Below are 16,147 nucleotides of genomic sequence, written 5' to 3'. Positions count from 1 at the left end.
AGGCGGGGGTCAAAGGCGTGGCTCATGGGTTTTATTTTCTTTGCTGATCATTGGTTCCTAACAGGAGTTTAGTGGGTAGTGGGAAGTTTAGCAAGTAGCATTGGACAGATGTTCTAACATACATACACTGGTTGCAAAAAGTGGTCACCAATAATGAACTGATTTTTTGCGACCACTATCAAATATTGCGAACCAGACTAGGTGAAAATAGATTGGTGTGCAAAATAAGAAAACATAGAGGGTCACGGAATGACCAGCGTAATGAATATTAATTAGGCTGGTTGCAATTTGCAATCCCCTACCATTGGTTATAATCACAGGGTTGGCGGCCATCAAGGAAGGGCAGACCGCTATTCATGTGATGGCGTTTCGGAAGTAAAACCCTGTTTAAAGCAGCCCAATTTCCTTAAATGAAATAGGGATGCTTTTATAAAGAATACATTTTTCATTCCGCAAAACTTCAGCGAGAGTTGACAGTGTTCTCCCGATCCACTACCTGCTTCCAGCTGAAGCTTTCGCCCCAAGTCCCAAATGGGAGGGCTCCAATGGGGACCCTACCTCTTTGCAGATAGGTTACCACCCCAACTTGGGAGTCTATAACTGATAAATGGTGTGCGACTGGAATTACAGTCAGAAATGAATAATGCATAGCGTTCTGATATAGGATTTGGAATTGGTACCCAAAACACACACCTTTCAAATTTTATTATTATTTATTTATTTTACAGATTTGTAGAGCGCATGGCTGCCCATAGGCATCCCAGCGCTGGACATTATACAAATACTGAACATTAACCATTACTTAACCCAGTTTGTGATGCTAAAATGTTTTCTGAATCGTTATGTTTAATACACTAGAAGAAGATTTTTACCAGTCACAAATCCCCTGATTTACAGAACCTGAGGGTTTGCGACCGGTTTAAAGCTTCTTACGTTTGTCCCCCAGTTCTCCTTCCCAACAGATATTGTGGATGGCAGATAGGATGTTGAACGTAATCTATGACTTAATTGGGATCCAGGAAATGGAGAAGTAAAAAGACCAGTTTGGCATGGACAATATTCTGACGATTTAGACATAGGCTTAATTCAGAGAAGGGAGATAATCACACTTTCATTGTAATTGTTAATCCATCCTCTTAAGAGGGAGGCTGATGGTCCTGAGAGTTGAACCTTTGTAAGCTCCATCACTGGGCTGGCCATCAAGCAGTAGTGACATCGCAAAAAATGTTGCCAAATTGCTGCCTGGTGTAAGGTGGCTTGCCCGTCATAGTTTTTGGTGTATGAATGCCATTTACAACACCAGTCATCCATGGAAGGGCCTGTAAATGTCCCAGACATCTTGGAACAATTTTTAATGGGTATCGGGGGCGCTGGAGGATGGGCACTAAAAATGGAATAACAACTTTGGGGGTACATTTCCAAGACCACTTCTGGTAATAATTTTTACCACGCAGCACAAGCATGATGGAAATGCCGTTGTCATATTCATTATTAGTTTGTTCACTGCGGTCTCCGCTCCCTCTCGTTTTGTATTGTCATGTTGAAAGGTTCTTTGCAAAAGTTCCAAGATCCCAACTGATCTGTTTTTGGATGTTGATCTCTACTGAAGAAGCATCAAAATAAAGTCGGCTTCCTGGGGGGCGCTAGAGGGCACATTGCGAGATGGCTGTTCTTTAGAGCTGCTCTGCCGGTGTTGTGTAATATCAGGTATCCCCTTGGGATCGGGTATCCCCTGGCCTTCGGCAACCTCCGGAGGTCCTGTCTATTGGACACCTCGGCCGAGCCCACGGAAGCCTCGCCCACCGCTGGAAATGCGAGCCTCGGCTTTAGCAGGCAGAAGCAGCAGCGTGCCGAGCCAAACTGCTGCTGAGACTGCACCTTTCTGCCCTAAAGCCGAGGAGCCATTTCTTTCATACAGGGTTAAGACGCCGTGTTGATTCTCTCAATGCAATTGTAAAAGGAAACCACCAGTTTACAAATGAACAGAAATCGTATGATTGGAAGTAGTCCGTAAACAGGATGATAAAAACAGTGCACATGACCTGAAAGGCTTGGTGGCATGTTCGTATTATTTTCACTATGAGCCCTTGTTGTACGAGTTGTTTCCCTCTAACTTGTATTTAGGACACGCTTTCACTCATTTAAAAGCAACAGAGAAAATGTGGCATTACTAGTACAGTGAAATGCGTGTACCTTGCTCCAATTTTGAAACTCTCTGGCAGACATTCGTTTTTTTTAATTAATAGAGGGGTTTACATCTTTGTAAGCACAGCGCTATGTTGTATATTGTCATATGTAGAATGATAATGTTTTAGTTTATTGTAATAATAAGGGCTATGGTAAAGCTCTACTAGAAACCTGCCCCAGTGCGCTTTGGGTGTGGACATGTAGCAGGGGCCTCATTTATGAGGCTGTGCGTCACTTTTACGCCGCCGGTGCGTCACTTTTTGTGATGCACCAGCAGCGTAAATAATGTGCCTTGTTGCACCATATTTACAAAGTGACGCATCTAGGTAGATGCGTCACTTTGTAAACCCCTGCGCTGCATTATACCTACGCCAGGTATAATGTATGCGGGGGGCGTTCTGACGCAAGACAGGGTCATAGAAGTGACGCAGTGAAATCTAGAAGATTTCACTGCGCCACTTCTAGGACACAAATGCATCAATTTCCTACGCCTGCCTCACAGCAGGCGTAAGACTGACGCAGACCCTTTCACATGGGGCTTGCCCCATGTGAAAGGACACATTGCTGGAGTTGCGTCACTTTTGTGACACACTCCAGCAATGCGTCACTTTTTGCGCCATACAGGTACGTCAGAAATATTGACGTATCTGTAACTCCTTGCGCCATGATGCGTCATACAGTAAATATGACGCATCATTGGTCTCGTAAGGAGGGCGCAGTGAAAAGTGACGCATCGCTGTTTTCACGCAGCGATGTATCACTTTTCATAAATGAGGCCCCGGGGGCACAACCAGAGGCGCAACTAGAGCCAAATTTCGGAGTGGGGGCGGGCGTGGGGGGGCGGAGTGGGGAGGGCTAAGAAAACATTTATGTGGGGGTTGATTCTTCAAGCAAAAGGCAGAGGCGAGCTGCAGGGGCTCTAAGAAGTGGTGAAAAACATCAAAGCCTCATTTACAAGCAAAAGGTATTTTAAAGACCTTTGAAGTACTCGGGTGTGGCTCTGTGTGTGCCCGGGAAGGTGTCTCATCCCGGCTGACACACAAGACGGGGGGAGGGGTGAAGCCCTTTGAGTCCAATGGGCGTTGCGCACCTGGGTACAACAAGACCCGAACTTCGGGAGGCGGGGGAGGGCGGGGTTGGCACAGTGTAACAGTTTTTTTGGGGGCCCCCTGCCCCATTTCCTCCTTCTTCATGAATTCCCTCACTACCACTCACCAACAATGCACCTCATCTCGCTGTAGCACCTTTCTGACAAAAATTTCATTTTTATAGCGATACTTATAGTTTACTTACACTCAGTTCTGTGATCTGCATGGTACATTTTCTTGGTAGCAGGCACATTAATCCTCTGCGCTGTGTGTTTGGCAGGAGTGCCCATGTGAGTGCACTGTGAGCGATGCGAAAGTGTGAGAGTAGGCTGAGTGAGGTGATCATATGAATTTGGGCGCACATGTTAGTGCAAAGTGGGACTAATGAATGCATGGTTAGTGATGGGCTTGTTTGAGTTAGATTGCAAAGTGAGGATTGAGGCTGAAAGCCGAGTAAAGTGTCACATAAGTGCAGGGTGTAGTGTGATTGTGTGACTGCAGGGTGAGGTACAGGGTGAACAGCCCAAGTGCATTATGAGTGCAGAGTGATTACTGTGAATGCAGGGTAAGTGGGTGAATGGTGTGAGTGCATGGTGATCAGTGTGAGTGCATTGTGATCGCTCTGAGTGCAGGGTGAGCATGAAAGTGAAGGGGTGAGAATGAGGAGTGAGTTGTCTGAATGCAGGGTGCATTCCCAGACACTTGGAGTAACTCAGCATGTTATTGACAGCGGCATGGGGTTTCAGTTAAAAGTTAAACTATTGCTAATATGCAGGGCTTTGAGTGGGGTAAAAAAAATGGGGGGTCTCTCAAAGGGGCGTGGATGATATGATGAAAACATTTATGCTAAAAGTCTGTGCTCAGCATAATGTGCCGCCCTACTGGTATTTCACTGCTTCTGTTATTGCCTCCAAATAAGTAAAATTGCACCTACAACAAGCCAGGACTATTGGCTTTGTCAAAGGTTGTTAGTTGCATAAGATAAATATACTACATGCATACATACAACTATGGCTTTTTGGTATATTATAATAGAAAATGATTTAGTTCTTGCGCAAGCGGTTATGGCGTAATGGCTAGAGCTGTCAACTTTGGTGCTGAATAAGCAGGTTTGAGTCTCAACGTCAGCTCAACATGTGTTATAAAGGCAAATCACTTAATCGTCCCTGCCTACCAAAAAATAAATGAAGACGTCCTTGTTGGTGTTGATGTAAAGCACTTTGAGTTTGGCAATACAGAACAGCAAAAAAATAAAAGTTACATCACAACAGTGAACTGCTGCAGAGTTAAGATTTATTTCCATTCTGAGTATGAAGGTGAAAATGTAGAGCCATATAGACACCGTCTCGGCACCTGCTTTTAAGAACTGCAGTGCTGAGCACCGGCAGGTCCTGGCCCACTTAAAGCCCTGCTATTATGGCCTTAACCAGTGATCAAGGGAGGAGGAAATAAATAATGTGCTGATTCTGCAACAAACTTCCAGTCTTATGATTAGGGTTGCCGAAAGAAAAATGCCAGCCATGTGTTGTTCTGACTAGCCCTTGTGCCAGCACACTGATGCACACTCTATCGAGTTCAGAATGTTAAGATGCTGACTAGGCCCTTTGTGCCAGCACTCTAATGCATACTCTATCAACTTTGGAAGGACGGAGGGCTGACAAGGCCTGTCGTGCCAGCACTCCGAAGCACACTCTATCGAGCTCAGAATGATAAGATGCTGATTAGGCCCCTTGTACCACCACTCTGATGCACACTCTATCGAGCTCAGAAGTATAAGATGCTGACTAGGCCCATCGTGCCAGCACTCTGCTGCACACTCTATTGAGCTCAATAGGATAAGTTGCCGAGCAAGTCCCTCTTGCCAGCAGGGCCAGACTGGGAACCACAACAAGCCCTGACAAAGTGCTCGGCCAGCCCCCCCTCCCCACTCGGGGGGTTGGAGGTGCCGCCGAGCTCTTTGCCGGGGCCGGTTTTTGGCCGATTTTGGTACAGGGCCGATTTTGCAGATATGCTGCAAAACGCGGCCCTGTAACAAAAACGACCCCTAAGGGCCCAAAACCGTCCCCCACCGGTGCAGCGCACCGGGGGATTGCCCGGTGCCCGCTATGGCCAGTCTGGGCCTGCTTGCCAGCACTTTGATGCATACTATATCCAGCTTGGAAAGGTAAGATGCTTATTACGCACCTCACGCCAGCACTCTGATGCATACTATATCCAGCTTGTAAGGTAAGATGTTGACTAGGCCCCTCGTACCAGCAATCTAATGCGTACTATATACAGCTTGGAAGTATAAAATGCTTACCAAGTCCCTCGTGCCACTACTCTGATGCACACTCTATTGAGATCAGAAGGATAAGATGCTGACTAGGACCCTCGTGCCACCACTCTGATACAAACTGTATCAACTTGGAAGGGTGGAAGGCTGACTAGGCCCATCGTGCCAGCACTCTGATGTATACTATATCCAGCTCGGAAGGATAAGATGCTAACAAGGCCCCTCGTGCCTGCACTCTGATGCATACTATATCCAGCTTGGAAGGATAAGATGCTGATCGGGCCCCTCTTGCGGGCACTCTGATGCATACTATATCCAGCTCCAAAAGATAAGATGCTGGTTAGATCCCTCATGCCAGCACTCTAATCCATATTCTATCCAGCTCAGAAGGATAAGATGCTGACTAGGCACCTCGTGCCAGCACTCTGATGTATACTATATCCAGCTCGGAAGGATAAGATGCTAACAAGGCCCCTCTTGCCTGCACTCTGATGCATACTATATCCAGCTTGGAAGGATAAGATGCTGATCAGGCCCCTCTTGCGGGCACTCTGATGCATACTATATTCAGCTCCAAAGGATAAGATGCTGGTTAGGCCCCTCATGCCAGCACTATAATCCATATTCTATCCAGCTTGGAAGGATAAGATGCTGACTAGGCCCCATGTGTCAGCACTCTGATGTGTACTGTATCCAGCTCAGAAGGATACGATGCTGATCACGCCCCTCGTGTCAGCAGTCTTATGCACACTCTAATGAGCTTGGAAGGATACAATGCTGACCAGGCCCCTCGTCCCAGCAATCTGAAGCACATCGACCTTGGAAGGATGGAGGGCTTACTGGGCCCATCGTACTAGCACTCCGCTGTATACTATATCCAGCTCTGAAGGATAAGATGCTGACTAGGCCCCTTGTGCCAGCACTGTGATGTGTACTATATCCAGCTGGGAAGGACAAGATGATGACTAGACCCCTCTTGCAAAGCACTCTGATGCATACTACATTAAGCTCAGAATGATAATATGCTGACTAGGACCCTCGTCCCAGCAATCTGAAGCACACTATCGACCTTGGAAGGACAGAGGGCTGACTAGGCCCGTAGTACCAGCACTATGATGTATACTATATCCAGCTCCAAAGGATAAGATGCTGACTAGGCCACTCGCGCCTGCGCTCTGATGCTTACTATATCGAGCTCAGAAGGATAAGATGCTGATTAGGCCCCTTGTGCCAGCACTCTGGTGTACACTCTATCACGCTCGGGAGGATAAGATGCTGATTAGGTCCCTCCAGCCATCACTCTCATGCGTACTATACCAAGGAAGGAAGGATATGATGCTGACTATGCCCCTCGTGCCACCATTCTGATGCACACTATATCCAGCAGGGAAGGATAAGATGCTGACTAGGCCCATCGTGCCAGCACTCTGAAGCACACTGTATGGACCTTGGAAAGACAGAGGGCTGACTAGGCCCGTCGTACCAGCACTCTAATGTATACTATATCCATCTCCAAAGGGTAAGATGCTGACTAGGCTACTCGTGCCAGCACTCTGATGCGTACTATATAGAGCTCAGAAGGATAAGATTCTAATTAGGCCCCTCGTGCCAGCACTCTGATGCACACTCTATTGAGCTAGGAACGGTAAGATGCTGATTAGGCCACTCATGCCATCACTCCCATGCGTACTATATCAAGGTTGGAAGGATAAGATTCTGACTAGGCCTGCCATGACAGCACTCTTTTGCGTACTATATCACACACACACACACACGCACACACACACACACACACTACAGTAAATGTGTACTTTTTCGGTCAAAAATAGTCTACATTTTATATTACATCTCAATAAGGCACTTGCTGTTGAGATCACTGTTTAAGCAAATTCCTATGTATAACATTGATGAGATATCTATGAAGGTTAATGCCCTTGCTGAACAGATCTGTGTACAGCCTAGTTACAGGTTTCATTTATCATAAAACAGCATAGACTTCTCACCAGATCTTGCTCCAACACTACCAGCAGAGGGCATGACCCTCCCTCCCCCAAGATGTTTACACCTTGATACGTATGCTGCGTTGTATAATGAATTGTGACTCAAATGCATTATTGTGTATTCATTGTATTTTTCACTTTAAATACACAATAAAAGATTGTTTTTAAATCTTATTAAGGGTTAATATGCCTGTTGCAAAGCACAGTGTGTAACATGCAAGTATGTATTCTTGTGTGATAGCTTTGTGTTTTAAGTGGAAAGCTCAGTGGGTTATTACTTTTTTGTGTGGTGAGCCTTGTATTAGTAAATGTATCCTAATAATGACTCAGAAAGATGCATCTGACATTCTAATAAATCTTACATATGTCTTAGTTTGGAAATTTCAAACATTACACCAAATGATGGATGGGTCAAACATCTCCCACCTCCATCATGAAGCATCTACCCTAGTTTACCTCTTGAGTAGTTATGAAGTGACAAGCTCTGATAGATCTGCCAGCCATCAGGTGGAATTTCCCCAAGTATTTGACTTTCCTCCTCCATGGATTCTGCGCACTTTACCTCTGCTAACCAGTGCTAAAGTGCATGTGCTCAATTCTTTAAACATAGTGACGTTTGACACGCTCAAAATCCTGTCCCTTAACGTCAAGGGACTCAATAACCCGATTAAGCGCAGGGCTATCGTCTCCTACCTGGAGAACTCTGAGGCCGACGTCTGCCTTCTGCAAGAAACCCACCTCTTGGCTAAGGATTGGCACCGGCTGCGCTCCCGCGCTTTCCCACAACAACTCTTCTCCTCTCTCACGTCCAAAAAAGCTGGGGTGGCTCTGCTCATTTCACGGCGCTTCAAAGGCAAGGTAGGGGCTAAAATAGGGGAAATTAAGGGACGCCTTCTAGCCCACGCCTTCCAGATAGGCAACACCACCTACGCGATAGGCTCCATCTATTCCCCCAATACGGGTCAGGAATCCTTCTTGCTTTCCGCAATCTCAGAAACGCTTCAAGCACCTCACACCTACATGATACTAGGGGGGGACCTTAACCTCGTCATGGATACAGTCAAGGATAGATCGGGGCACCGTTACGGAGACACAGGGGCGATCTCGCAGAAAGGCACTACTTGGCTGCATGATAGGGACATCTCGGACCTTTGGAGGCACGCACACCCACTTACAACGCAGTACACATTCTACTCACACGTACACCACACCTACGCACGCATAGACCACTTCATGGGCTCATCGACCCTCATTCCCCACATCGCCACAGTGTCCATAGTCCCGGCTGCCCTCTCCGACCATCAAGCTGTGGAGCTGACGCTTAACGTGCCCCGCACGCCACGCACTCCGGGGTCGTGGAGGCTTAACGAAACCCTCTTACAAAAACCGGCGGTCACCCGCCAACTTCATAAATGCATTTCAGACTACCTGGCCACCAATGACACCCCTGATGTGTCGATGTCGTCCTTATGGGGGGCTTTGAAAGCTGTCGTTAGAGGGGAGCTGATAGCGATATCAGCTGCAGACGCCAAACTTCGCAAAGAAAAGAGGAGCGACCTCTCCGACAAAGTCGCGGAGTTGGAGAGAGTTCACAGCCGCACTGGCGCCCCGAGAATTTGGCGCCAACTTAAGGCCGCCCGAGCTCAGTTGGCAAGCCTCGATACCGACAGAGCAGAATTTGCTGCTCTTCGCCTCCGCCACACGTACTACGTGGGAGGCAACCGTACTGGCCGGCTCCTGGCCAGCGCCTTGAAAGCCAAACTCCAACGCTCCAAAATCACGACGCTGCTAGACGACGCCGGCGATGCAGTTACTGAGGACGCACAGATTGCCTCGACCTTTCGCTCCTACTATGCCTCTCTGTATAGCGCAGATAAGGCATTACCGACAGCCATTGACGCTTACTTGCAATCGGCCAACATTACGCCGTTATGTTCAGCGAGCGTGGAAACCCTTGATGGCCCCATTCGCCCCAACGAGGTCCTTGCTGCCATTGCACGCCTCCGTCCGCTTAAATCCCCGGGCCCTGACGGCTTCTCATCGGGCTTTTATAAGTCCTTCGGCCATGTCTTGGCGCCTATTCTTGCCAGGCTCTTTAATTCCTTTGAAGGGCCAAGCTCCATCCCGCCCGATATGCTTGCAGCCGACATTGTGGTCTTGCCTAAACCGGGCAAACCCCCAACGCACTGCTCCGCATTCCGCCCCATCTCCTTACTCAATCTAGATCTGAAGCTGTTTACGGGGGTACTGGCGGCTCGCCTGGGCCCCTGTCTCCCGGGCATCCTCGAACCGGACCAATCGGGCTTTGTCCCGAACCGCCAGTGCAGTGACAATACCAAACGACTCCTGCACCTCGTGCACAAGGCTCATTTCCAGGTTTCCGACTCTGCCCTATTAGCCATCGATGCAGAGAAGGCTTTCGACCGTGTCGACTGGACCTACATGCAGGCTGTGCTGCAACGCTACCGCCTGGGCGACCGATTCCAGGCCTGGATCGCGAGCTGCTACCATCGTCCCTTGGCGCGTGTCCGGCTGGGTGGCCTCAAGTCCGACCCCTTCGAGATACAGAGGGGAACCCGCCAGGGTTGTCCCCTCTCACCACTCCTATTTGCTCTATACGTGGAGCCCTTGGCACAGAAGATCCGCGATAACCCCCACATTTTAGGTATGTCTTTCAGCGGCGAACCCCACACGGTGGGACTATACGCAGACGACATTATCGCCGCGTTGGACCGTCCATCTAGCTCCATACCAGCGCTTTTGACTGAGCTGGAACAATTCGGCGCGGTGTCGGGTTTCAAGGTCAACCAGGGGAAATCCCTGATATTGCCCCTTGGCAGCCATGCTCTTTCCAACAGCCCGCCGGCCACCTTCGGTTGCCAACTGCGGTCCACCACTCGACTGCCTTACCTGGGGATTACCCTGACCTCCTCCACGGTCTCGAAGGTTACTCACAACTACTCTACCTTATCATCCCAGATCCGGGCTGACCTCGCGCGATGGTCAAAGCAACCCCTCTCCTTACTTGGGAGGATCGCGGCGGTAAAGATGTCGGTCCTACCCAAAATACTATACATCTTTCAGACCCTCCCGGTGTCGCCGCCAATGGGAATACTAGCTGAACTCCAACATGATCTTCACCAATTTGTGTGGGAGAGGAAACGCGCCAGGCTACATCGACGAGTAGCGCACAGGACTGTGGACGAGGGCGGCCTCGGGATCCCAAATTTGCTGCAGTACTTCCAGGCCTCGCAAATTCGATATCTAGTGGAGTGGTATCGGCCCGAATCAGAGAAGAGATGGCTCTTCCAGGACAGGGCCATGGCACAGACCTCCCTGTGGAAGATACCGTTTCTTGCTCGCCGACACAGGCCACGTTATCTCCTCCGTTCCCCTATTACTCGGACCACTATGGCGACCTGGGACATGGTGGCGGTCAAACGGGGCCTCACGACCTTCCCGTCCCCACTTACTCCACTCTTTGACAACCCCGCATTCCCACCCGGCACGGATACTCGAGCTTTCTTGCTACGGCGTGACACACCGTGCCGATCAGCTGGGCACCTCTTTGATACGGAGGGATTCCTCTCTCTCGCCGACATCTCGCGAGACTATGGAGTGGATAGCCCTCACATGTATCAATATTTCCAAATCCGCCACTGGCTCTTGAGCCCGGACGTTGCCCCCCTGGTGGGCCGGCAAATGACGCCGTTCGAACGCTGGCTAGTGTCCAAAGACTCAGATAAACATCTTATCTCAGACCTCTATCGGATGCTCTCCCCTGCTGCTGACCCTGCTAAAACCGCTGGGCAGCGGCGATGGGAAACGGAATTTGGAAGACCTCTTTCCACGATAGAATGGAACCACATATATTACAGGGCCGCCCACACTACCCGCAACACCAAAGCCAGGGAATCGGCGATAAAATAGGCTATCTACTGGCACCTTACCCCAGCGAGACTCAATCAAGGCAACCCGACCCGTAGCGCGTTGTGTTGGAGAGGATGTGGCAGCCGGGGAACACTGACTCACCTCCTGTGGGACTGTCCCGCCTTGCAAGAGTACTGGAAGGTCGTCCTGGACGATATTGACTCCACGTTCGACACTGAGATCCCGCGTTTCCCAGCATATACACTCCTAGGCCTTCCCAATGCACTTACATTCCCCCTAAGATCAGCTCGCGGCAAACAGATGGGCATCGCCATGCAGGCGGCATCGCAACACATCCTGTCGCTGTGGGGCTCTACTATCCCACCCACCCACACGGGCTGGCTACACAAGCTGTGGTTCACGTTGGGCATGGAACGGATCCAGGCAACACTAACACATACCACTGACGCATTCCGCACCACTTGGCAGCCGCTCCTGATGTTACTCTCCAGGGAATTCCACGAAATCACCTGCCCGAAGTACCTTCGTATCCTACGACTTACAGACTGCATGATGGACCGAACGCAAACAGAGGCACCTTGATATATTTAGGCTACTTGTACCTCACAAGACTTCTATGGAGGACTGGCGTACTGGTGGGGTGGGGGGGGGGGGTGTTGAATTGGGGTGTTAGGGGGGGAGGCGGGTTCTTAAGGCTGGCTTGTTTACCTGTCGCCCCAACTGGGGGCGTCTTTCGACTTCCGGGCACTGCCTTTACGTTTGAGCATGCTTGTCCTGCTCACCTAACGCTTATTAAGAGAAGACGTGTCTGTCTGTCTCGCTTGCCTAAATTGCCTGTTGATTGTCCTTCGCAATGCCATGCCTTTTCTATTTCTCCTTGTTCTAAAACTCAATAAACATACTTTGAAATTAAAAAAAAAAAAAACATAGTGACGTTGGCCTATCCCCAATTGGCATATTTAATATCCTTTAAGTCCCTAGTAAAGTGGCACTACCTTTGCTCAGGGTCTGTAAATTAAATGCTACTCATAGGACTACATCACTGATTGGGACACCCACTGAAGAAGCCCTCGGAACATTTCTAAGCCTGTCATCACAGAATGTGTAAGCTCATTTAAACTTCCATTTGAACCTGGCAAACTAAACCTTTTATCTAGGTCCAAACCTTCATGTTTAATACATATAAGACAGACCGTGGACAGCCCTGAGGGCAGGGTGCAGTGTTGACATGTCCGGGTGGTCAAAAACCCTTAAATTCACTTTTTTCTTCTGCAAGGCATACCTCTTCCACAGGATAGCATTGCTGTTACACTATTACTTTTAATAAGCTGTAATTTCTAAATGGGAGCAGGTAACCAGTTCATGTTTGGTGGTTTTGGAATTGTATTGAAAAATTCTAACTTATGATTAAGTCAGATTTTAGGTTACAATTTTGAAAATACCACTTTTGGAAAGTTGGCATTATCCTGCCCTAGCCATTTAGTGCCTGTAACATTTCTCTTGGTCACATGAGTGGGTGTAGCTGACAGATGGGCTTTGTAGGTGCCTCCTAAACAAGCACACACACTAGAGAGCTACAGTGTGCCTAGTAGTTTCCATCACTGGCAGGATTAGAGGGTGGGGCTGGACCCAGCGCTAGTTACACTTGAATAGGCTGTGTCCTGACTCCACACTAAGGACTGCATACCCCCTGTAGTTAGTCTGGAGCCAAGGCAGGGAAGGCAGGATCACTGAGGACTTTAGAGGGAAACATCTAGAAGCTCCTCTGCACTTCTAATGCACAGTTTCATATAAATACTGGACCTCAGACACTAACTCTTCAGTACACTGCTGGAGCTGTAGATACTCTGCCAGGAACATGGACCACTGCCCTGCTATGCTGACCTGCTGTCATCTTGCCAGAGTGAGAAGGACTGGATCTGCATCTGTTGAACCCAGGACCACAAAGGGATTAAATGGTCTTAATAGAGCGACCCCTGACCCTCCTGGTAGGTCGCTCCCCCTCCACGCAGCTCTGCCTCTGTGCCCCTGCCCCTGCTGCCGCTGCTAAAGACTCGCTGTGCCCATCCGTTTTCTTTTTTTTCTGTGTCACTTGTTTTTCCCCTCCTTTGTGCCCCGTTTTTCTTTCTGTGACACTCCTTTTTCCCCCTCCTTTGTGCCCTGTTTTTTCTGCTCTGTGCCACTGTTTCCCCCTCTTTTCTGCCCAGTTTCTCTTTCTGTGTCACTCGTATTTCCCCCTCCTTTGTGCCCCGTTTTCTCTGCTGTGTGCCACTGTTTCACCCTCTTTTCTGCCCCGTTTTTCTTTCTGTGTCACTCGTTCTCCCCGCTGCTGTGCCCACTGCGGCCCCGCCCCCTGCCCACTCGCTGCTCCCGCCTCCCCGCTGCTCCTCCCTACCACCTCTCCATATATGCCGGATGCTGCGCAGCCGCGCCGCTAGCGTGCCGAAGGCGCACCTCAGCAAGCCGGTCTGCGCCCATCCGTGACTGGACTGCGCCCCGCGCCAGAACCCCTGGCCCCTGCGAATGCCACAACACCAGACTGCGATACGACACCAGCACCCTCCATGCACTCAACGCCGGCCGAGACCGCAGCTTCTTCCCGGCCACCCCAAAACGCACCCATGGACCTTTCTCCTGCCGCACCTGCAGCTTCACCTGCGACAGAGCCACCAAACCACCAAGGACGGACCCAACCACCTCCACTGCATACTCCAAAACACCCGCTCTGCACGCAAACACGCCGTCGAGCTCTGGGACCTGCTCGACACCTCCATCCCAGATGTTGCCTTCTTGAACGAGACCTGGTGGAACGACTCTTCGGCACCCGACATCGCCATAGCCATACCGGACGGCTACAAAATCACCCGCAGGGATCGCGCCAATGGAATCGGATGAGCCTTAGCCATCGTCCACAAGTCCACCCTCAAGGTCACCACGCACGCAGACGACACCCTCAACACCGCCAAACACCTGCACTTCCGGATCCACACCGACCCCAACACCACCCTCAGAGGAACACTCATATACAGACCCCCCGGACCCTGGGCTCAGTGCAGCGACTCCATCGCCGACCTCGCCAGCACCCACGCACTCGCCTTCACACACTACATCCTCCTCGGGGACCTGAACTTCCACCTCAATAACAACAACGACGCCAACTCTGCCACCCTGATCGACAACCTCGCCAACCTCGGCCTAAGACAACTCGTCACTGCACCCACCCACGCTGCCAGCCACACGCTAGACCACATTTTCTCCTCAGGCACCCACGTCGCCTTCGACCACACCACTGAACTCCACTGGACCGACCACTGCTGCATCCATTTCACCTTCAAGAAACCAACCACCCACCACCGCACCCAAAAGCTGCCTCGCCGCTGCTTGAGCAAAGTCAACAAAGACCAGCTGATCACCACCCTCGCCCAGAACCCACCCACCGACCCCACCAACCCAGACGCCACAGCCCGCAACCTCAGACAGTGGATCGATGACTGCGCCATCACCCTCGCCCCGCTCAAGAGACCCTCCAACAGCCACACCAGCAAGAGAGCCACCTGGTTCACCGACGAACTCCAGACCTCCAAACACGCATGCTGGAAACTGGAGAAGATATGGCTCCACAAACGCACACCGGACAACCACGCAGCCCACAAGGACACTACCCGCAGACGGGAAACATCCTTTACAACGCAACTTTTACCACGCAGTGCCTTTACGACGCAACTTTTACAATGCAAACTATTACAACGCATTGCGCTGGGGGGCACTCTAGGATAGGGAATAGGTTTAATTTACTATCCAACACCTTCCCTACTATCCACGGGGACTGGAGTTGGAATAGTAAATTAAACTATTCACTATCCAGCGCCCCAAAGCACTATGCGTTGTAAAAGCATGCGTTGTAAAAACAGCGTTGTAAAGGCATGCGATGTAAAAGCATGCGTTGTGATGTCATACATCCCCCGCAGACATCACCACCTCATCAGATTAGCCAAGAGATCTTCCTTCAAAGACCGCCTGGATAACAACGCACATGACAGCAAAGAGCTCTTCAGCATCCTAAAGGAACTCTCCAACCCCAGCGCCAACACCAACGACATCCCGCCCTCACAAGAACTGTGCGACTCATTAGCCATCTTCTTCCATCGCAAGATCGCTGATATCCACACCAGCTTCAACACCACGATCGCACTGACTAAGCCAGACTCCACCTCCCCTGTGAACGCCACCAGCGCCAACCGCCTGACCTCCTGGTCCAACGTCAATGACGATGAGACACGGAAGGTCATGAACTCCATCCACTCAGGATCTCCATCAGACCCGTGCCCACACCACGTATTCAACAAAGCAGATGCAGCCATCGCACCCCAACTACGGAAGGTCATCAACATCTCCTTCGAAACAGTGACATTCCCGGAAAACTGGAAGCCCACCGAAATTAACACCCTCTCAAGAAGCCCAAGGCGGACCCCAAGGACCTCAAGAACTTCCGGCCCATCTCCCTGCTCACGTTCCCGGCGAAGGTCATAGAAAAAATCCTCAACATGCAATTGGCCCACCACCTCGAAGGCAACAACATCTTGGACCCGTCCCAGTCCGGATTCAGATGAAACCACAGCACCGAGACAACCCTCATCGCCGCCACAGATGACACCAGGCGCCAACTAGACAACGGCGAAACATCAGCCCTCATCCTCCTGGACCTG

This window comes from Lissotriton helveticus, chromosome 11, assembly GCF_964261635.1.
Source record: "Lissotriton helveticus chromosome 11, aLisHel1.1, whole genome shotgun sequence".
Taxonomy (NCBI): Eukaryota; Metazoa; Chordata; class Amphibia; order Caudata; family Salamandridae; genus Lissotriton; species Lissotriton helveticus.
Note: the sequence above shows the minus strand (reverse complement) of the source record.